Genomic DNA, 22,178 nt, shown 5'->3' with positions numbered 1-22,178 from the left:
TCTGGTGAGGCCACACCTGGAGTCCAGTTCTGGACTCCCTGGTACAAGAGAGACGTGAACATACTGGAAAGAATCCAGCAAAGGGTCACGAATGTGATTAAGCAACTGGAACATCTCTTCTATGAGGAGACACTGACAGACCTGTCACTGTTTAGCCTGGGAGGAGAAGGTCATTTCAGGGGAAAACTCATTGATGTGTACAAATATCTGAAAGAAGGGTATAAAGAAGACAGGATCTTTTCAGTGGCGCCCAGTGACAGGACCAGAGGCAATGGGTGCAAACTGAAATACAGGACGTTCCCTCTGAACAGCAGGAAACACTTTTTTACTTTCAGGGTCAGGGATAGGTTGCCCAGAGAGGTTGGAGGTACACAAAATCATCTGGACATGGTACCGGGCTGCTTGTTGTAGGTGGCTCTGATTGAGCAGGGGAGTTGGACCAAGTGACCTCCAGAGGTTGCTTCCAACCTCAGCCATCCAATCCACATTTTAAATTCAGTGGCAATATTATCAGTAACTTTTTAAATATGGGCATTTTCCCAACAAAAGGTTTCCTAATAGGAACCACAGAATCATAGAATCATAGAACAGTTAGATTTGGAAGGGACCTTAAAGATCACCTAGTTCCAACCCCCCCTGCCATGGGCAGGGACACCTTCCGTTAGACCAGGTTACTTAAAGCTCCATCCAGCCTGGCCTTGAACACTTCCAGGGATGGGGCATCCACAACCTCTCTGGGCAACCTGTTCCAGTGCCTCACGACACTCACAGTAAAGAACTTCTTCCTAATATCCAATCTAAAACTCCTTTCTTTCAGTTTAAAACTGTTACCCCTTGTCCTATCACTACACTCCCTGATAAAGTGTCCCTCCCCATCTTTCCTGCAGGTCCCCTTTAAGTACTGGAAGGCTGCTATAAGTTCTCCCTGGAGCCTCTCATGAGAGTGGAGTAGAGACGCAGAATTACGTCCCTTGACCTGCTGGCCAGACTTCTTTTGATGCAGCCCAGGATGTGGTTGGGTTTCTGGGATGTGAGCACCCATTGCTGGCTCAAGTTGAGCTTCTCATCCACCAACAACCCCCAGTCCTTCTCCTCAGGGCTGCTCCCAATCCATTCTCTGCCTAACCTGTATTTGTACCCGGGATTGCCCTGACCCACGTGTAGGACCTTGCAATTGGCCTTGTGGAACTTCATGAGGTTCACACAGGCCCACCTCTGAAGCCTGTCCAGGTCCCTCTGGATGGCATCCCTTCCCTCCAGCATGGTGTCATTGGTAAACTTGCTGAGGGTGCACTCAATCCCACTATCCATGTCACCGACAAAGATGTTAAACAGCACTGGTCCCAGTACCTGAGGAACGCCACTCGTCACTCTTTTCCACTTGGACATTGAGCTGTTGACCGCAACGCTTTGAGTGCTGCCATCCAACCAATTCCTTGTCCACCGAGTGGTTCATCTGTCATATCCATGTCTCTCCAATTTAGGGACAAGGATGCCTCTAAGAAGAAGAGATTAAAATAAATTTCATAGTTTAACATGATTTTTTTCATTTTTTTTAAAATCCCTGCCAGAAATACTCATCCTTTTTTCTGAAATTTAAAGAATTTGATTGTCTTGCTTTTTTTATTCCATTAACTTTTAATACAAGTATTTTTTTATAAAGAGTATTAAGGTCTTGATTGGCATTTTAAGTTTTTCTGCAGGATTGATTGTGTTGAATGTATACAATAGTATTTTCAAGAAATTATTTTATTATTATAACTATTATAGCATTCTTATCATTATTATATTGTATTTAGCTACTACATTTTGAGAAGAGGATATAATGTCTTGCTTTCCATATCATGTTTGAGAAAAATTTGGTGAGATGCAGATTATCACAATCTAGATGCCATATGTGCCTAATTCTCTCTTGTAGCCAACAGGCAATACGTGAACTTTCAGTGTATATATATTTCACTTATTTTAGATATTTATTTTAGAATGAGAAGAATCATTGCAATTCCCAAGAAGTGAAGAAAGATCAGGAAAAGTAGAAGCCACCACCCACAAAGTTCAGCAAAAACCAACATAGACTTGTTATAGCCCTTGACTTGATCAGAGACGAGCCAGGACAGTGAACTTGACCAAATGGAGGACTTAATAAAAATTAAATAGTAGTAGCAGGAGGAATCAGAAACAGCAAAATGAAGCAGCCTTCTTCTTCCACTCAAGCCAAAATGAAGAAGCCACATTCTTCTAATTCTTTTGTGATCTAGCACTGTTTCAGAAAGTCTCTGTTAATTTGCTTTCTCTTCTCTCCTCCCAGTCTTACACACAAAACACGTACTATTTTTCTAACCTGCAATTTATTCTTAAGTATCGGGCTCTGTTGACCTCTTAGAAATAATTAGAATTCCCTCACAGGATAATATAATGAATTTTACATTTGTCTTTCCCATTTCCAGTTTCCTATTTTATCTTTAAAGTATCAGTCAGATTTAATCCCATGCCAGTTTTATTGAAGGACCATCTGTAGCTTCCCTTGGTCCTGGATCTGGCCTGGTATGCTTGTCTGGATTTAGAATATATTAGCAGTTACAGTGAATGCTGTCTCACCAAGTCATTAATTGACTCAACAAATTAATGCCAAAGGATTTTTTTTCTTTTGAGTTTTTTTTTTCTAAATTGCTTTCCATTTATTAAAAAAATATTGGTCCTTTACTGTAGACAATAAATGAATGCAAGCCTGTTGTGTTATATCCAGGTTGGTTATCTACTGTTCCAACTAACAATGGAAAGTATAACATTAGGGAAATCTATTGCCTTGTCTGTGGAATCTATCCTGAAATTAAAAAAATGATCTGTTGCTGCCTCAATTAAATAACAAAACCTAAACTTGCAAGTTTTTGTGATACAGGAGAAATGCATTGAAGGAACCCATCTACAAAACTGAGGAAATAGCTTTAAGTCATCTCCTAAGTGGATTTGGTCTTTTTAATTTTGGAGGGGAGGGCTAGTATCTTCAGAATTCCCCTAGATCTACTCCTTACAATAGATTGTGGGTTTTGATATGCATATCATTACATTGTTTAGGAACAAGAAAAGAACAAAGAGATATCTGAGACTATTTAAAACTTATTCAGATTGCTAGTAAGGCTTGTGAGCCAACAAATTTCACCTGCATGGTCTAAACTGGAATGTTCAAGGTTTTTTCCTCTGTATTTTCTAGTTCTCTTAGCACAGTCCCAAGAGCAGCATTTGGGAATCTCCCCTTGCAACAACAGCGGGAAGCAGGACAGCTCAGTTCAGCTTGAAGCTGGACTTTGCAAAAGAAATGAGGTGAATGTAGAACGTGCTTGAAGAGAAATTAACTGGCAAAATTAATCACAAATAAGGTGATTGGGAAGAAGCAAGAGTCTGAGGTAAGATTTACCTTCTAACAGGTTACCAGTTAGTTTTAAACCATACAGGCACTCGTGATTATACCACAACTTTCAAAAATGACGTTGAGAATTTGTGACAAGTAAAAGGAAGAACTACAAAGATGTTTTGATGACTGAAGAAGGGGACCTTTAAAAACTTAAAAGCATATGCTTTTAAATAAGTAACAAGGGGGAACGTCAGGTGTGAACTTACAGAAGAGTAATTAGTGGTTCATATATTAACTTCTCTTGCTGTGAATTATTTATATGTCCACGGTAACAAATGTTTCCAGTTTGTTTGTTTATTTTCCATCAAGGAGCACTTTACATAATTGCTCAGAATATACAAATACTTCCATGGGAAGAAATTACTGAGGGTTACAGAGAAAGAGAGAGACATAAGGAGAGTGTCTGGCACTGGAGTCTCAGTTCGTATCAGAAGACCTGGCCCTTCAGAAGCGAACTGCCCAGTTGTCCTGGCTTGCTCTGCTGTAGTGCATGCCATGGTGAGGCCTTGGAGAGCCCAAGCTTTTTTTTTCTTTTTTAATGAAATGAAGTCAAAAAGGCTAATGGATGTTAGCAAACTGGATCTAGACGAGTCTGAAATGCATGCAGAGTGGACATTGTCTAGTCACACTTGCTAACTGATAGCTGGTGAAAACACAGTCAAGCAGAACCATTTGTTCAAAGTTCAGTGAGACACATTCAGTTAGACAGTGGGTATTTTGTTGCCTTTGTAGGCCAGATAGATACATTGCCAATTAGAATTTTTGCATACTTCTATATCATTTTGATGATTCTTGATGTCATTGTCCTTTTCCTTCTAGTTTCTTTGCAATTATACCATTGCAGTCTGGTGTTTCATTTTCTTTGTCGTGGCTTACAGAGTACTTTTCTGAGGACTCCTCCATTGCCATAGTGACATCTGTCTTCCTTTCTCTGTAAACTAATCACCACCTAGCTGTTCAGTGCACTTGCTCTGCTGTTTATTGCATCAAATACAGGGACGAGCAGCAATTACCTCTCTGAACACGACTAGAACCCTCAAGGAGAACTGGAGGACTGCTAGAAAGTTGCAGTCTTTGACTATTATTTTAGATATGCTCTGATGACCAAAATTGCATGCAGCAATTCTGCCTAGTTGCCTCACTGACTTACTTGAATAGCCTGACAGACCTGTAAAACCATACTTAAAATGCCAACTAGTGAGGCACACAATTTTTGCAGGGTGCATGTACCTTTCCACCAAAAGGATTACTTTTCAAAGATCATATTTTTTCATTGCCCAAGTTCCAGTTTATGTTATTTTGTAGTCCAGTAGGCTACTAAGGAGACTTGAAAATTAGTCCAAACTGTGTTATCAGTAACAATGTCTCACTTTTTTTGTTTTTTCTTAAAGTGTTTCGGCAAGTCATTTTGAAGACTATTTATTATTGAAACACTTAATTGTATTAGAAATTGGAATTTCCAAATATTAAATACCTTAGGCCTGCACCCTACAAAAAACATATGTGCACTGTGTGAACACTTTGGCATTGCTCAAATCTATAGGCTTAAGGAGTAAAATTGTTTGGCCTGAATATGTAGGTGTAGTAGTATTTCTCTTAGCTGATTAGCTAAATATAATTGCTCTAATCAGGTGTCTAGTGCTAATATTTGGTTTAAGTTCAAAATTCTTAGCCTCCAAATTTCCACTGGATTTACTAAAAAATAAGTTTTGCCGCAGACATTTCTCCTCGTTAGCTACTGGTGGAATATCTGAAATGAAACTATCATGGAAAATGTGTCAGTGAATTTGTGAGGCTAGAAACAACCTTCAGATGATTCCGTGTTCTTTCAAAAGCTCTAAAGCTCCTTATATTTCCCATTGATTTTTCTTTAAATAACAGGAACAAGCCTAAAGATGTTAAACATCTTTATATTTCTGATTGATTTCTTAAAAATAACAGAAAAAAGCTCACAGATATATTTTCCTCATGTTATTTTTAGCAATTATTTTACCTTATCATAATACATATATCATCACTTAAATGTTATTAAGAGGGTTAAACAAGCCATAAAGCATCTTTTCCTTTTATTGTGTTGCTGTTGGTAACATGATCACACTAATAGCACTCACACTATATTTACTTTAAGGAAAATATTATCAGACAGTATTATTGATGTGACTTAATAACAGAAAAAAACCACATTAAAAGTGCTGCATCAGATTTCTCATGAGAATAGTAATTTCCTTATACCTAAAATAACTCTTTTTCCCCTTCTTTTTCTTCACTTTGTACTTTGAAAAACAGAGCTGATAGAGCTCATTGATCCATCCAGGCTCCTGTTGCTATCGGTGCATGTCATCTGTTTTCTTAATATTCACATAGCTCGTACACTTGCTTTGGGGTAAAATTCCTGTTTATCTACTCCACGATGTTTAACTTCATGACTGAAACCTTATAGTAATCTACTATCATGCAGGAAAAAAAGTGGCATGCTTGTGCTACTTGTATATTTAAATTGTATGTGTGCTTTTTTCATAAATGCTGGTATTTTATAGTGCCATATGACTTGATGGTGTGCTGTATAGATCAAAGGAGATTTTGCAGCAACATATGAAAGAAATACAACAAATAAGATGTACAGGGGAATTTATTTAGTTTTATTTTAATAAATACTTCTGTATTACTTCCTTTCATACATACTAGGTTGGAGCATCTTTCATACAACTACCATTCTTAGTCATTTATGTTTCCAGGAGGAGATATCTGGAATAACATACTTCAGCAAAACATTTAAGATTTTATTTAACTAATGCCAAAATGGGAACTGTTTATGGACAGCTTCCTGAGTGCCCTAAATGTCAAGGTCCCATAGATATGAAGAAATCAACAATAACGCCAAGAAGCCATCCCAGATAAGAGGACATCTGGAAGCAGAAATAAAGAATAGGAACTGTATGGAAACATAGAAGTCAAACATTTTAAAAACGTAATGACTTGGCAGATTTTTATTCACTTGACAGAAATAGGTAAAGAACTGTGTCCTATAAACTTGAAGACAAGAAGAAATCATTTAAAAGTACAATAGCAACAAATAAATTCATAGATCAGGAATAAATCTTTTGCTGCACACAGACTGAAAAGTGTGAAGCAGTGACATGGAAGAGGTAGAAGTGTTCACAAGGTACTTTGTTTCTGTGTTTGGAATGAAATGTCTGTCGTAGGAAGCATCTGAGGCACCACTTGACAGTAAAATTACATCTATTCTGGTCAGCACATCCATAAAATATATTCTTTTGAACCTTCAGGAGCTAAATATGGAGTGCTCTAACCCAAATAAGGGCTCAAATCATCAATTTGGAGAGGGGCTGAAGGGCATCTCTTGATCTCTCGCACCTGAATGAAGGGTTAATCGTGCTGAATCACAGTGACACCTCTATAAACCGTAGCTCGAGCTGAGGAGGCTCTTAAATATTTTGTAAACTCGTTCCTAGATGGATTGCACTATGTAAGCAATAAGGTTTCCAAATTATGAACAAGGCATAACTTTGCCCTTAAAACCAACAAAAAGCTGATGTTAGAAAAAAAGTGTTAGTATTGATGGATCAAAACTGAAGGTAAAAAAAAAAAGGGGGGACCAGGATTTGAATGACTGCTTGTCTTCATCTTTTCAAAATCAGAACACTAACAAATTTTTACGAAGAGACTTTCTTTACCCTTGCTCCTGGTTTATAAATAACAACATATAAAATAAGTATTTTCCTTCTTAATCAGGATTCTTAGCTAGTTTTGCAGTGACAGTAGTAGTAATTTTGGAGCTGTGCCCACATCCAAACACATCCAATTTTAGCAGATGCTTCAAAGTCGATGTCCCACATTCTCTTGCAGTTGTCTTTACCAGATCATAACATTTAACATACTTGTCACCTTAATCAGTTGTAAACATACGGCACCAGCATTTACTGACCTACTTCACAACATGCTTCCTCAGAGTAATGGACTATATATCCCATGAAAATACAATCATGGTATGTATTCTGGGAACTTGATGAGTCTGGGAGCTCAAGAAGACCGGGATTTAGTTCCAGATTCAAGCACTGGCATTAGACTTAATACAGATTAATAAATCTGGGAAGTTATTCAGCTGCTCAAAGATGTTCATCTATTTTAGGCAGAGTGAAACATCCCCTCAGGCTCTGTTGGGTAGCTTGATGTCCATTAATGATAATGGGAGATTAGCCACCTACATCACACATAGACACGTGCACTGGTGACTTCAGTGTTCAAGTGTGTGAATCTTGAGCTGCTACAATCCAGGCAGCATCCTGTTGCATAAGCAATAGGCATCCCGGGCCACTTGAGATGCCTTAAGAGTATCAGAGAAATCTGCACAGATTGGCAGATATTATGCAAGACAGGGAGACCTGCACCTTTCTGCAGATACAGATATTCCATAGCACCTGTTTAGCTGACTGAATCCTACTCTTTGCGTTCAACAACACTAATTTGGATCTCTTCTCTTGGTCAGGCTGTCTTTTTCAAGGACTGTGGCAATTCACAGTGGGTTTCATTGTATCTAGCTTTAGCTGTGTCCTCAAAGACAGCCTTGTAGCTATTCAGAAGTCAACTGGATGGATGAGGCCCCGAGCAACCTTACCTATGTTGGTGGTGCTTTGAGCAGGAGGTTGGACCAGATGACCCCCAGAAGCCTCTTCCAACCTGTAGGACTCTAGTTCTGCTTAAATCTGAACTGACTACCCTGGGCTGCTCTGAGAATCGGTGAACAGGTGCTTGGTGCGGGAGCACATCTGCCAAATGTAGGCACCATCTCCAGGGTGAGGTTAATTGCATCCTACACGTGCCATTTCTTGCTACTGTCCTGAAAGAGAGTGTATAGTGACAGATTCAGATGTAGACACCCGCACTGAAGATCTCTACAGCTTGTCAGGTAAATTCCTCCCTCAATAACTGTGAGATCTCTATTTTCTCAGATTTTTTTCACCTTGTCAATAAGAGAAAAAAAACCCAATCTATTTCTAAGGCATAAGTATTTTAAATGCATTATTATTAAATCCATATTAATTTATTTATATAATTTATAATACCTTTATTATAGATAACACACAGGTAGACAGTGTGGTCACATAAAACTTGTTTCCCTCAGAAATTAAGTTTCATAATGTAATGGGGTACCAAAGCCTAAGGGAATATTGACAGCATATTTAATGGTTAGTGAGATGATAGGCTTTTTTCCCAACTTTTATCCCCATTTGCTGTGTGACCATAGGCAAGGCACTGTGCCTCAGTTTATTCAAATGTAAAATGGTTATAATTAATATTCGGAATAATTAATGATTGAGTGCCTTGAGAACATGTGATGAAACAACCTCTAGAAGAGCAGAGTATTTTTGCTTCAACCTCTTTAAAACTGTATCCCCTTGCCACATATTTTCAAAAAGTCTACAACTCCTTACTAGAGCTAAATGACTAATTCAAATGAATAATTTATCTGAAGAATTTTGCTTTGTTTTCTCTTTGCAAATTGTTCTCAAATAGACTGCAAAATTCTTGGGCTTATTAGTTATTGCCAAATTATGCAAAGATCTCTTCAGTGACTAATTCTGTGTCTGAAGATCACTGAATTTTTTCCAGAAAATGTTAGTAATTTGCTGTTTGCACTGTGCTGGTAGTCCTTTCCATTATTGAAAAGCATATGTAATTAATCAATGCAGTTGTACCTATGTGTAATGATATTTTATAAATAAATACATATATATGAAAAAATTCCTGATTCATGGATTTTACAGGTCAGAGAGCACCAGGAGACCACCTACTCAGAACATCTGTAGAGTCAGTTTCCCCTGAGTTGAGCCTAATAATTTGTGCTTGCCTCAAAGTGGCAGACTCCTTTTAAGAGGATCTGCAAAAGATTATTGAAAAAAGGAAGCATATTTGCAATAGACTTAAATTCACTATATGGGGATTGATTCTTTCTTCTCCTTCCACTATGAATCAAAGATGACTAGAAACTACTGGATTAAATTACATCCTCTGTTCATTCCTGATTGGATGACTTTAAGAGGCAGAGGACAACATGCTTCTATTGGTAAGTTCTTCCAATACTTAATTACTCTCCGTGTTAGAAATGTTTCTTGCTCGTAATATGAATTTTTCAGGCTTTAATTTCCCATTATCTGTTCTTGCTAACAACTTCCTATGCCAGTACTCCCTGTGAAAGTACTTACACATGACAATCAAGTCACCTCTTGATCTTTTTCATGAGCTAAACAGATTGAGTTTCTTGAGTTGTTTACTGTAAGCCTGTTTTAAGCCCTTAAACTATAGTTTCTTCTGAACACTGTCTTGAATTTGTTGACATGCTTTAATATTCTACTGCCAGTCTCAGCAGTGCCATTTATATAGCTAAAGTTCATGACATATTGATTAAGAACATCCATTTCCTGCTCAGAGATCAGGAGAAATATCGTTGTGATCGTTGCCAGACAAATGATGAATCATACATACTTAAAAAAAAGTTTCAGTTACACACACACAACACACACACACACACAAATTCATTTTTGGTCAATGCAAATACTTAATTTGACTGAACATGACATTTTTCATTTAGTATGTGTTTGTGCCTATTTAATCTATATAAAAGTCTTTGGTTCAAATTGGCATACTTTTAAAACAAATATGCTAATTTGAAAGAGAAATAAAAATATATATATAACACGTAAAATGAGTAAGTACAATGGTTAATTTTATGTGTCTCTGAATGAAATACAGGACCCAAGCTTTGATCTGTTTGAGTTTCCACTTTTCAGTGATATTAAAAATGATCTACATAAGTTGTATCTGGCTCTCTGGGTGACTTATGGCATTAACTGCATGAATTGTTATTGTTAGAACACAACAAAAAGCGAGACATTTTTCCCAGCTAGGTTCAGAATTAATATCAGTTTTTCCCAGACACTTTATTTCTATCTACAGGAAAGCAATCAAGAAATAAGGTGACCCACGTCAAACTGAACCAAAATTTACCTTAACATCAGAAAACACAGTCCAACCCTGAAAGAAATATACTCACCACATACACATCAGAAAAACAGGTTACAGCAAAGCCCTGCTTTGTGGCCTCCTCCAGACCCATGATATTCAATAGATATGCTCATACTGGATTCAGTAGAGCTTGGATCAGACTCCGAGCACAAGAGTTTCTTGGCATCACATAGCACGTTATATGAATGGACGTTTTCTTTTACGTTGCGCCTTCACCATCTGTTCTGCCCTCTAATTACAAATGCAAAATGAACATAATTAAATATTGGCATCACACAAAAATAAGCTAGAAGTTATTTCAATGCATATGCATGTTCTTTATTAAATGCAACAAGCATCTGTTTTGTTTTCTTATATTCTGAGACACAGATAGAGGGAAATTGCTTTTTCCTGACAGAAAGGATATTTTTTATTAGTAAATTGGAACTAAATACAAGAGGTAACACTTTACAACAGTTGGTAAACCGCAGTTTCTGTAAGCAGAGATTCAGGCCTGAGTTCTTTTCTGAGGAAGCACATGAGGAACAGCAAAAATCAAGGAGGAAGGCTATTACTAAATGTTGTTCTGACTGACTACTGAGGTCGAGCTCTTGGTCCAGGTGCCACTGGAGCTGTGTAATTCAGGTAGATGCAACAACTCTTGAGTAGGTATCACGACTCGTGCCACTTCCCCCTTGCAACCCAAGCTGTTGCAGGCCCAAGCTAGTGTCTGCTTTCCATAATGATGTAGACCCTCTTATGCTTAATCCTTGTAATGTGTGTCTTATTAAGTACCTTGATACTTTGCAGCATCTATACAGAGTGTAACGAAGGATAGACATCCCTATTTTTCAGATAAAGAGGGAAAGCTTAGAGGCATTATGGTCTGTGCATACCCCACATTGCAAGCATAACAAACAGATGTATCTATACCAGTAAATAATAAAAAGTATAGGGAGTCACCTCTGGGCTTGAGGCCATGTGGCATCCAGTGGCTTGTGTCCGGGTTGCTCGGGATCAGCCTCCCCTAGAGCTTCATTGGTATTACATAGTACTTGGTCCTATATTTCTTCAGGGTTCCAGTGTTCCAACCCATGATTCTTATTTTTCGTGTAATTAGTTAGTTCAGAGTGCCTGAAATAATGAGAGACTGTGCTGCGGCCTGCCAGAATGATGTTTTTATAGCTGGAAACTGAGGGCACATGCAGTATGTCCTAGGCATAGCCAGAAAGCACATGCCTGATGGTCAGCACAGATTTCCCTGAAATAGTGTTGGAGTGTTTTTACTAGGAGACGACAAACTTGCTGCGAGACTGTCCAACCTGCTCTCCAGAGGAGTGAGTCGTCCTCCAAAGAATGCCTGGGTTTTGTGTCAGAGAGCTGAAGGAGCTGGCCCAAAAGGCCAGGAAGGAGGCGGTGTACCCCAGGAGCTAGGTGGCTTGCACGCAGCAGAGTAACTGTACCCATTGAGACTAGTCCCATAGGAGAAGTCGGTTGCCGTAGCACTTGCATTACAATAATGGACAGGCCTTTGGTCACTTGAGTAATGCAAAACGCTGGATTAGGCCTATGGAGTCCCTGTGGAGGCCCCAGGGAGGCTGAGGCACCCCTGACTGAGATCTGCAAAATGCAGCCCGCCTTCCTAGAGCTACCTAGGCTACTCAGTAGGATAGCTACGGAGACAAGTTTGTTTTAAAATAAATTGAGCTCTGACAGTTAAGTTCTGAAATCCAGGCTTCACTTCGAATTCACAGACATGAATCCTTTCCAGTAGTATTATGCTGAAACTGTTCTTTCATCACATATTTCATAGTAAGCATTTACTAGATCACAGACTAGAAGTAAAGGGTCCCAGTTCCAAGGCTGTGCTTTACCACAAAGATAAAAATCTCTCTTCTCTTTTTCTCTGTCCCCCTTCTACACAACCTGGACAGAAAGTGCTTGATATAAAAAAAAAGAAACCATTAGAGTGAGTTGACTAGAGCATCTTATCTTGGGAGGCAGCAAGTAAACAAGCACTCCTTCAGTTTGGATAATGCTACTACAGCCCCTGTTTGCTGCAGTCCTCAGCACTTCACATTGTCAATACCTGCTCACCCTGAACTGGCATGAAAAACCCAGGAAAAGAACCCGATGTGTATGTCCCAGTGGGATTCTAACATAATTTAGAGAAGATTATCGGTATGAAACTTTCTCTTTTGGAGGCAGAGGGGTGCACCCTGTTGCAATTCTGATTTGGTTTTGTCTTTACTTCACTGTTCTTCCACAAGCACCATCAATGCCTTGCTGTCAACTGAACTCAAGGACTTCTCTGTGAGCATGGGGATGGAGTACACTATGTTGTAGGCTAGATGATAACATATTTCAGGACTGGCGTGTAAACTGCCACCAGCAAATATGGGCCGAGTCCTGTGTTTTCAGTGAACTCCCACAAGTTGTTCTCTTCTGAGGATGGTAACAAGCAGCTCAGCACTGTCAAGACTTCATCAATATGGGCCTTGTCCAAAAGCAGGTCATTAGGCACTCTCAGTTGGATTTTCTCTGCCCTAACTTCAACTCTAAAACTTGTGTGTGTAGTCCAATTTTGTCATTTGGGCTCCCTCTAGAGCCAACTGAGGAAGACAGATGCTCTACCACATCATTCCTTCAGTCATGAGATATGTGCCCAAGACAAATAAGGTGACTCACCCAACAAGCATAGAGAGCATCCTGGTGATTAGCTCAGTTTAGATGCCTAAAATTAGGAGAGAGGAAAACTGCCCATATGGGTTTTCCTAGTGAAAATTGAGGAATGTTTCAAGTTAGTTTGGGGATTTAAGTTTTCATCTAGAACACAACTCGGTATCTGTGGCTATTGGTGTATTTAATGCTAAACCAAGAAGTGGTAGGTCTTTTTCTGAATTTGCTGCTGCTTTAAAGTCAGTAGTAAATTGAGTATATAAACCAGTTGCCATGGGCTATTGAGTGGGATTCTTCTCTTCCTTGATCACCTGTTTAAAAATTATAGTGATTATTATACTACTGTAGCTCTCTTGCATGTTGATCAATTTTGTTAATATAAATGTTTAATTTAAGAATTACATTAAAAACAAATGAACAAACCCTAACTCCAGGTTGAATATTTGACTATAAATGAAAGTTATAGCAGTGGGCAGGTATAAATTGCTTCTATCTCCCAGACAAGTTTTTTCAAGGAAATCTCTTCCACATCTGCTGACCAGAGCCTATAGAAGCCCTATAGAAAGGTTAAGCAATATTTACTTCAGAAGGTTCATATCGCTGATGTATATCTGGTAGAAGGAGAGAGAGAGTGTAATAGAGATATGAAATATGTTTTTAGAAGGAGGTGTGAGATGCAAAATTCATACCCAAGACACCCCATACTGTAATGATGTTCAGAATCACAGTTGCCATTTCAGGCACTCCAAAAATTTCTCAGCTAATGCCCTTCAGTGTTGTTTTTTAAACACGGAGGTTGTCTTGGGGAGGATAACATCGGCTTGGTACTGTACCTCACACAGTGTGTGGAGGAAAGAGTTTGTTTTTCCTAGAGTCCTGTTGAAGTGTTAATTTAAAGAAGTAATAATGTAAATCTTATTTCAAACATTCTTTCCCCCCTGGCAGACTTCTATATTAAGACATTTGGGTAATTGACCAATGTTACTGTAGCTCAGCAGGCATTATTTTCTTTTGGTAAAAGGATACCATAGTAAATTTCAATGAGAAGGTTCTAAAAAAAAAAAAAAAAGTAAAAATGAACAGACCTAAATAAGACTTGAATATGAAAGGAAAATATAAACCAGATGGGAATGATGGAGACACGTTTTCATATCTTTCTTTTCTTTTAAGATCGGTTTAAAAGTTTCCCTTCTCTGCATTGGCTTTCTGCCACTGAGTAACATGAGGCAACATATTTGTTCAGCAGCAGCAGCTGGGAACTATTCATTGGCTGTGTATGGCCGGCCAGCTACGGCAGGGCTGGATTCAGTGTCCAACGAAGTTCAGTGGGAATGCTCCCACTGCCTTCTGTGGGCGCTGACTGGAGCAGGTGCCGGCGGGGAAGGCCCAGTTCCCCTGAAGTCGATGGCAAAGCCTTTGGTGAGGCCAACTCCTCCATGGGTCCTGAAGACAAACCTGGTAACTCCACTGCCAGTCTTTTTGGGGAAGGAGAAACCTTCCTGTTGCTTCTGTGCTATCATACGCATCTCTGACCATTAATAAGTTTGGAAGCTGCCAAATAAGTAACTGTGGGGCTGGTTGTAACAGTGCTGGACACTTCATCCCTCTTGCACCCACTAAAAACAGAGAAGAATTTTTGTCTCCCTTTCTGCTCTTCCTAATTAAGCCATAGCGGCCATCGCAGCTCTGGGGCTCTTTCTTCGTCATTGTTTCTCGGTATGGTTTTACTGACACATGAAAAAAGCTCAGGGGCAGGAGTCGCATGGTGTTTTCTACTGAAGCATCAGCTTTAAAGCTGGGACTCAGACTGCTTCACTCTACTGCTGACAATTTAGCAAATGGTCCATGTTATGCTGCTTTGATCTTGTGAAAGTTTTCAAAAATTTCATCCTTGAAGAAAGCTACAGGCCCAACAGATCCCCCAGTTCATTAGCAATCCTTTAGCAGTTCCCAACAATTAGAGCTGTCAGCCATCCGAACTCCGTTCGGAGGCCGCGCATTCAAAATCCCTGACTAATGACTTGGTAAAAAGACTTGACAGTGTGTTGCAATTTGTTATAATTGAATCTAAGCTGCATCAGCTGTTTGAGGGGCTGAAATGTTTTCAAACATTACATTGATTTAAATTAATGCCACAAAAATATTCAGAAATCGTGTCTGTCAGATTCAGTGCTAATAATCATGTTCTCTTCAGATATGAAGAAGACATTTCATCACCATTTGAAAGCATTGTCAAGCAGGCAGTTTAAACACCCCCTCCTCCTCCCCCCTTAAGTGAAAAATAAGTTGATAATCATTATATTCATGAGAGGAAAGTCCTTGGTAAGTGGAATGGGACGGGTTAGGAGGGAGAGGCCTCCTGAACTGTGAGACCCTGGGGAAGTAAAATTTGAAAAGCCCATTACAAATAATAATTTTCACTGACTACCCTTCAATATAAAGCTTCCAAAAAATTAAAACCAATTCTGCAGCAACTGTTGGAGAAAGTTCAAAAAGAAGAATCATCTTTTCTAACTCACTCTCTGCCTTTATTTTAACTGTGGGCACATAAACTGAACAGTGGGACATTTGGTAAGCAGATTTCCAGCAGAAGCTCTCTGGTTAAAACTTGCATCTGCTTTCAGAATACCTTTCATTCAAAAAAGGTGGGACGCCATGAGATATCAAGGCAGGTTTACGTTCCAAATAAATTGTTTGCTCTGTGTTTTTAATCCTCTGTTAGTACTGGAAAGATTTCCATTTAAATTGTGAGGGGTTTAGACTGTAAGCGCTGAACCTGAATTTTCCTACTTTGAATCCTCTGAAAACAGAATTTAGACTCCTTATTCCATTTGTATGTGGGGTATTTAAAAGCCAGCTCCAGACAGAATTTGGGACTTTGCCCATCCTGAAAATCAAGACAGTTTGGATTCAGTTTTTTTTTCTTTCTCTTGAAGTACAGAGCACCTTGAGTGGACAAAATGATGAGTAAAGATTTAATCAGTACAGAAATAAAGGTCACTGAAGAAACACATTTCTCTCTAATATACCTGTGCAACTTAGGCTGAGCTGGGACACTACAGGTTCTAGTTATCATCATATTACTTTGCCTAATAGACAAGAAATCTATTGACAAACCCTAGCACAGAAAGAACTAACGAACTTTTGTGTCCTACAGAATCCGACTGCAACCTGCTCTTAACACCAGTTTTACTCCTCTAAGGTTCTGGACCCAACTCGGAGCTGCTCAATGGATAGAACTGACAGGAGCAGTTCATCTCTTCATGAGGTCGATCAGCATTTGCAGTATGGAGACTTGAACTATAGAAAGCTGAGACAATCTCATTTCCTAATTAGGAACTGGATGTTCTTAAAAAACTGGCTGATTACAAAACCAGGCAAGAACAGAAGCAGAGACCACTCTGAATCTCTTCACATCGATAAACTCTTACGAACTCTCACTACTTCTTTTCCAAGCTCACATCTGTTTTCCTACCCATTGTATTATGAATAATCCTTAATATTAGTAACCACATTTTCTCTATATTTGCTATTAATATTGTGGACTGGATTTTTAATAGATTGCAAGAAAGGTCTCAGAAGAGTCTTTAGTACAAATGCAAAGACCTTCTGATACAAGTATATAAACTTCAGAGGTAATGTAACATACTTTTTTATTTCTTACAAAGTTTTACACATGTAGACCTCTATATTAGCTAGATGGTATGTAGGGAACTAACAACATATTAGTTACTCTTTTAGTCTAGCTGATTTCACAAACGAGTGTGTCTCATAAAACTCCTTATATAAAAAAGCCTCCTATGCAATGTCTGATTATTAAAAAATGTCAACAGTCAGCTTTAAGTTCTTATACTTCAGCATTCCCAGGTTTTACAAAGATGTGTGTTCCAGGGATTATGGTTATCATTAAATAAATCACAGAAGAATATTCCACTAACACATCCTATATTTATTTCACATATCCATTTTCTTTAAGTATTATGGACCTGATTCTATTAGGCAGGTGTAATTTCAGGAATGCTGATGTATGGCCCTTATTGAGCACTTAAGGCTGGATTTATTTCAATAACCTGATCTATTGAAGCTAGTCCTCTAGGTTCCCTCTATAGTCACAGGAGCGTGAGAAGCACCTCCAGACAGTGATTTGCCTCACTACCTATCTTAGACAACCATCTCCAGATGCTGCTCCTGCCACAGGCATGTTGTTCATTCAGATGCCTTGCAAGGTCAGAGAACACTGCAGCTTTTCAGATGCTGATACAGAGAAAATTCCACAGATAAAATCCATGAAACTTTTTTTGCCTTAAATCAACCTTCTGTATTTTCGTACTATAAGCTTGCCAGGAGTCGCCCTCTAATTCCACCAATGGTTTGTGACAACATCTTACTTCATTTTCATAGCTATCTTCGGTTCATATGAAGCCACAATACTGAGCCCACCCCCAAAGATAATACTGCAGTAAAAAGAAACCAAGTTTCTGGAAAGTGAGGACCTACACAAGACTCTTCAACCCATATTTCAGAATTTTAGTTACAATCTTATTCTGGTATGTTTTGAGTGCCTAACAACATCTGCTGAAGTCAGAGGGAAGAGCTTCCTATTCACATGCTTACCAGTAAAAGTTTGAATTTAGGTACAACAATGTGAGTTGGGTGGCTTGATATTATGTGCTGTTTGATAAATAGATAAAAGGTGAGATTTTTTCTTTTATATTCGAGTTATGCCTTACCTACTGCATGTCATACCAGTTTCTTGCTGCAGTCCCCCCAGCATCCTTGAATCCCTACTGTGAATTGCTACTTTTTAATTATTTCTTTACTTTCATGTTTCTTTTCTTGCTTTATTCAGTGAGGAGCTTGACTGCTCAAAAACATAAAGAGTTTTTTTGTTTCTTCCACTGCTAATCAAAACATGTAAACTAAAGTAAAAGCTGATTTTGAAAGGTGGGAGAGAGGGAATGTTAATTATCCAAAGGTGTGATATCTACAAAAAGAGCCAAGTCACAAAAGGCTTATCCATTTAACTTAAATAGCCAAGTTAAACAAGACACAATTGGGGTTAATTTAGCTTTCCAGGCTTTCATAAACTCATACTTGGGAGGTCGAAGGAGGGAAGTCAATTAGCCCCAATTGTGTCTTGTTTAACTTGGCTGGGTGAATCACTAGCCCTTTTGTAAGTTGGCTCTTTTTGTAGCTATCACACCTTTTGTATGACCAAACAGTTTTCTAACTTGCTTTTTTTATTGATGTCAAATATTTTTTATCAAATATCACAGTTTCTTGGGGGTGGTGGTTTGATAGCAGCATAATTAAATAACAAGAATGCATTCACCCATTTCAGTGCTTGGACAAAACAAATAAGTATGGATAGAGCTTTGAATGAAATCACATACTCAACAGGCTTTGTATTCATAGATTCCTGAAACAAAGCCAAGTGCATAATCCACAGGGCTGTACGGAGCAGTCAGAGAAAACTGGCTGGAATGTCCATGTGCTAAATTAGACACCAATAGAAGCATCAACACTCCCATGAATGCGACAAAAATAACACAGACAAAAACCTACTTAACTTTGTAAAAGAAGCCACTTACTTAGAAAAACATGTTCTGCTACTTTTAGGATTCTTGGTGGAGCATCTTCTTGAACGCTAGCTCTAGTGCCAGTTGTTACATTAATTTTTTTATTCAACAGGCTGCTGAATTCAGTCTTAGCAATTGTTTCCACAAATATCAATAAAATGTTCCTGCTGACCTGAAGCTGAGTTATATATAGTCTTTGTACATAGGATGCAAACTGTGAGTAGAGAAAGAAACTTCTATCACAATATTGTCAAGCGATAATCCTTTCCTTCTGAAACCAACAGGGATAGAAACATGGCAGGCACACAGACAGCACATCTGCAACGGGACCCTGTCAATGTATGCCTTGAGTATGTGCCATTGTGGTCAAAATCTTGGTTTTATAGACCCCCTTTCTTGATGTCTTTGTCAGCTTGTCTTTTTTTTTGGGGGGTGGGGGGGTGAGGGGGTGGGGCTTGTCTTTAAAGAGCATATATATTCCAGTAATTGCCACTGCACTGGCTCTCATCCATCATCTACCACACACATGAAGACTTTCAGTTCCCTATATACATCATATACATGCAAGCTACCAACATCACTTCAACATAGTATTTGTGTCCCAGTAGGGTGCTGCAAATATGTTAGTGTTGAAACCAGTGAATAGACAAACAATAATTGCATAATTAACAGAAGTGTAGAACCCAGATCTTGAACGAGTATTTAGCAGTTTTGTTAGATAATAGTATGATATCTGATATAAGGTGCCTTTTCATTAGTTTCATTTCAAGTATTACCCAGATATGAGAGTTTAAAAAGGGCCTTTTCTAAATATTTTGGCCCTAGCATTACCATTCCTCCTTGCAGTGCTACTGTGTAGTGCTGCATTTCTTGCTCTCTGTGTGTGTGTGTTATATTATAAGTGTTTTGTCAGGTGGGCCTAGAAATTACCAAAATATTGGAATTGTTCATTCTCCCCCGGTATACAGAAGCACTGGGCATATTCATTATCTTAAATCAGAAAGCTTTTTGGCAATTTAAAGAGATGGATTTAAAGATGGATTGAGCCACTGCCTGGAATTAATATGACTAAGGTGAATACAGTTCTCCTCGGTTTCTGGATAGTAGAGAGAAGTCTATATCAGTTCTGACTGGTACTTAGTGTGTAATATGATGGATCCAACTAATTAACTAATTAAAAGTATAAAGAAGCCAGCTGAATTCAGGTTTTCCTTCTGATAATGTCTGTTTGAAAACCATTGCTTCTAGAGGCATTTATTAGGTGCGTACATAGTTATAGACATGCTCCCGATCCATGTGAACTCATAGCCTTGTAATGTACAATGCGGTACTTGATACTGTGCTTTGCTCATGTTGCATCTGCACTGAGCTGAAGGGTTTTAATTTCCTCACTTTCAAACAAACTTCCCATGTTATGTGGTCTCCCCTTTCCAAACCTGAGTTGCACGTTAATAGATTTCAATAATATTGAATATAACTTTGCTATATTATATCAAGCATTTTGCCTTTGCATGTTTTGTAGTGTGGGGCAGAAGGGACTAAGGTAAAGAAAAATCTCAGCTTGGATATCATAGGACAAAATAGTTGTTCCGGGACGTGCTCATTTAAAGTGTTAAGAATTTTTTCCTTAAACTTGTCCTGTTGTGATATTTGACCAGGCTCTTTGTGGGTATTTATCATCATCCATTTCTATTATTTCAGTAGATTCTGTCACCTCTTTGATCTTGTTCAGTATTTTGTGCTGATCCGGAGGCCGGTAGCATAAGACCACTAGTGTATTTGTACAACTTAGTGAGACTCAGCATACTTACAATTAATGCCAAAATGGCATTTGATCTTGTCACTATCACCCTCAGCAAAGCAGCCACAACAGAGTCAGAGAGGCTTTTTCCCATTATTGCACTCCAGAGGATCTCTGCCTGCCAATAAGAAAAAAGGTGACTGTGAGTTCATGTGCCTACAATGGCTGTAGTTTTGACTATTTAGCAAGCTCCAGAAGCCTTAGCTAAAGTCCCTTTCTTTCATTACATCCAGGGCCACATAAGTGCTGTAGAACATCATTTCCCTGACCAAACAAGACACGTTTTTCCTTTGGAATATAGTTTCATATTATAGCACTTCAGCCGAGGTGTGCAGTGCTCAGTGGTGTATGGTGTTTGTCATTACAACAAAAAAGGGAAGGGAAGGGAAGGGAAGGGAAGGGAAGGGAAGGGAAGGGAAGGGAAGGGAAGGGAAGGGAAGGGAAGGGAAGGGAAGGGAAGGGAAGGGAAGGGAAGGGAAGGGAAGGGAAGGGAAGGGAAGGGAAGGGAAGGGAAGGGAAGGGAAGGGAAGGGAAGGGAAGGGAAGGGAAGGGAAGGGAAGGGTCAATGTAAGTTTACATAACAGTTGAACAAAACCAAATTTGTTTTCAAATGATCACTAAAATACAGGTTTGATGCCTATGTTGAAAGAGAATAAATTTATCCACTGCTGTCATAGAAGAATTAAGACAGCAGAAATCACCCTGAAAATGTAATATTCTCTCTTAGTTTTCTGAATTTACTTCTCAAAATCATGTTCCATCATGGAAAATATAAAATGCATGACAAAGACAATGATTTCCCATTGTGTCCAGAGGGTCTGTAACCTTCAGTGCGTGTCTCCTGACACCCTGAAATCCTCTTCCATCTGCCTACACTCTTTCTGAGTGTGCTCAGATGACAAATTTTGATGTCTCTTAGTACTTTGCAGACATTGATTAGACCATATTATAGAAAGGGCTTTTATTAAATGAACAGCTGCTTTTGGGAGGGTTTCCATTATATGGGGAATCTTTGAGAGCTCTTCAAAATGAATAATAAAACAACCAGATCTTTCAAAAAATACATATATCTAGGAAGACTGAGGGTACTCAAGCAGTGTGGATTGGGTTGGCAAGTAGATGGTGCAGGCTGATGTGGACAGGAAAGACCTTGTAATCAAAAAAATAGGGCAGAACGGCACCCACCCCAAGTGTATGTGCACAAAGAAGTGCTGAGAGGCCAGCATGATGAGGGGAAACACACACTTTTCCTGGGAAATCAGCACAACAAGGTACCTCTCTGAAGTGCTACACACTACTGTCTGCAGCATGGGGAACAAAGAGGAATTAGATGTCTATGTGAAGTTACAGGGCTATGAACTCATGGGGATCAGGGAGATGTGATGGGATAGCTCACACAGCTGAGTGCTGCAGTGGATGTATACAAGAAAGACATGGACATACTGGAGTGAATCCATTGAAAGGCCACAAACATGATCAAGGGACTGGAGCATCTGTCATATAATACATGTCAAAGATATGTGGAGCTGTTCAGTCTGGAGAAGAAAAGGCTTGGGGGATCTCAACCATGTGTATAGATACCTGCCTGGGGAGGGAAGGGTGGTAAAGGAGTTGGAGCCAGATTCCTCTCCAAGGTGCTCACTGACAGGGCAAGAGCCAACGGCTACAAACTGAAACGCAGGAA

This window comes from Larus michahellis, chromosome 1 (assembly GCF_964199755.1).
Source record: "Larus michahellis chromosome 1, bLarMic1.1, whole genome shotgun sequence".
NCBI classification, from domain to species: Eukaryota; Metazoa; Chordata; class Aves; order Charadriiformes; family Laridae; genus Larus; species Larus michahellis.
This window is presented reverse-complemented; position numbering follows the sequence as displayed.